Raw genomic sequence first — 1,996 nt, forward strand, 5'->3', positions numbered from 1 at the left:
AGGAAAGGGGGGGAAAAGAGAGAAAGGAATAAAGAAAGAGAGGAAAGGAGTAAGAGAGAAAGGAAAAGAAAGGGAAGGGAGGAAGGGAGGAAGGGAGGGAGGGAGGGAGGAAGGGAGGAAGGAAGGAAGGAAGGAAGGAAGGAAGGAAGGAAGGAAGGAAGGAAGGAAGGAAGGAAGGAAGGAAGGAAGGAAGGAAAGAAAAAGAGAAAGGGGATGAAAAGGGGAGAAAGGGGAAGAAAGAGTGAAGGAGAAAGAAAGGAAAGAAAGAAAGAAAAAAGAAAGAAAAGAAAAAAGAGCTAGAAAGAAAAGACAGAAAAGAGAGAGAGAAGGAAGAAGGAAGAACGAGGTGAAAATCCAGAAGGTAGGTATTTGTATGAACATTCAGCCTTTTTTTTTTTTCTTTTCTTTTTTTCCCCCCCCAAACAGTATTTTTAGCTGGAAATTTTCCTGGATGTTTTGGTTCTCTTTCTAATCTCAGATGTAGTAACTTCTTTTAAATTTGAAAAAAAAAAAAAAGAAAAAAAAAAAAAGAAAAAAATGTTTTCAAGGGTCTAGTTGTCCGTATGATTTTTTCCACTAATCTGGAGGCAGGAGCCCCAAGCTTTCCCCTCCCAACTTGGGCTCTCGAAATCCCCAGCAGCGGTGGAGGACACTTCTCAGACCTCCGCCTCGGCAAGCTTTCAGGGAAGGAAAACCAGAATTCGTTCGTGGTCTGTCCCGGGGAGCCGGGGGGTCAGGACGGGGACAGCATCTGCTCCCAAGCTGCAGCCTGGAGGGGGAGCGGGCCCCCCCGCCTGCGGAGACGGGACCGAGCGGCGGCGTGGCGGAGGGGAGAGGGCTGCTGGCACCGGGGGTGCAGCTGGGCGTTAATACTCGGTTTATCTTCCAATGCCCATTTCGGCTTAGAAGGAATCCCACTTCTTCCCAAATGAAACCCTCGCCTCGTTGGAAGAGTCACGGCCGGTACTGGCACATTTCAGCCACTTTCGGACAGGGTTGGAAATACTTTAACTATTTAGTGTCAGTGATGGGGAAAACCTTAGTTAAACAACCCTAGCTGGCGGGGCAGCGTTACCTTTTCCTTCCTTCCTTCCTTCCTTTCGTCCGTCCGTCCATCTATCTGTCTATCTCTCGCTGTAAAAGCCCTGCTCGGACGCTGGGTCCAGGTTTGAGAGTTCCTGCGCCCGATGCGGGATTTAATGCCGTGAGGAGTGACGGGAGGAAGGTCGCAGGGAGAATTTCAAAAAGCCCCACCAAACCACACAAGCCCCCTCGATTTCGGGTTGCCTCTCCACCAAGCGCACAGAGCCGATCGAGAGGCAAGGTTAAGGGCAGGACGGTTCGGACGCCCAACGTTACGCCGGGTTTTAATTTTTACAAAGCCTTATGTAGCGGTGAGCTGCTGGCCCGAGATGATTATTTTTCAGCCACTCCACAACAAACCGGAGCAGGGGCCAGACATGTATTACTGGAGGGGGAGGGGAAGGGGACTTGTTTGCTCTGTGTGTGTGTGTGTGTGTGTGTGTGTGTGTGCTCCTCGTATGCTTTTTTTATTCCTGCCATGTAAGAATCCGGTTTCCAAATAACAATGGCAGGGTGGGTTTCGGGGTTGGTTTTTTTTCTTTTCGGTTTTGTTTTTGTTTCGTTTTCAAGAAGGGGAAGAGACAAGGAAAACTCCTAAAGCATCTGCTCTCGGATGCACATTCGCAGCACATGCAGAGCGACTCCTCTGCTCCCGCACAAGTGGTTTGAAAGCCCAAACAACCGGGGCGACCGTCCCCCCTTCCGTTTGCATTTTTATTTTATTTTATTTTTCCCCTCCCCGGGACGCGGGCGCCCCGCCAACGTGGCTTGTATCCGAGTCCCCCCTCGCTCCCTTTTATCGCTTTAATTTGCTTTAGCCGAAAAGTGGGAAGGGGCTGCAGGCTGGGGGGGTTCCTCCCTCCCTCCGCCACCACCTAAAAAAAATAAAAAAATAAAAGGAGGCAGCCCCCCC

The sequence above is a fragment of the Egretta garzetta genome, unplaced genomic scaffold (genome assembly GCF_000687185.1).
Source record: "Egretta garzetta isolate BGI_Z169 unplaced genomic scaffold, ASM68718v1 scaffold182, whole genome shotgun sequence".
Lineage (NCBI taxonomy): Eukaryota > Metazoa > Chordata > Aves > Pelecaniformes > Ardeidae > Egretta > Egretta garzetta.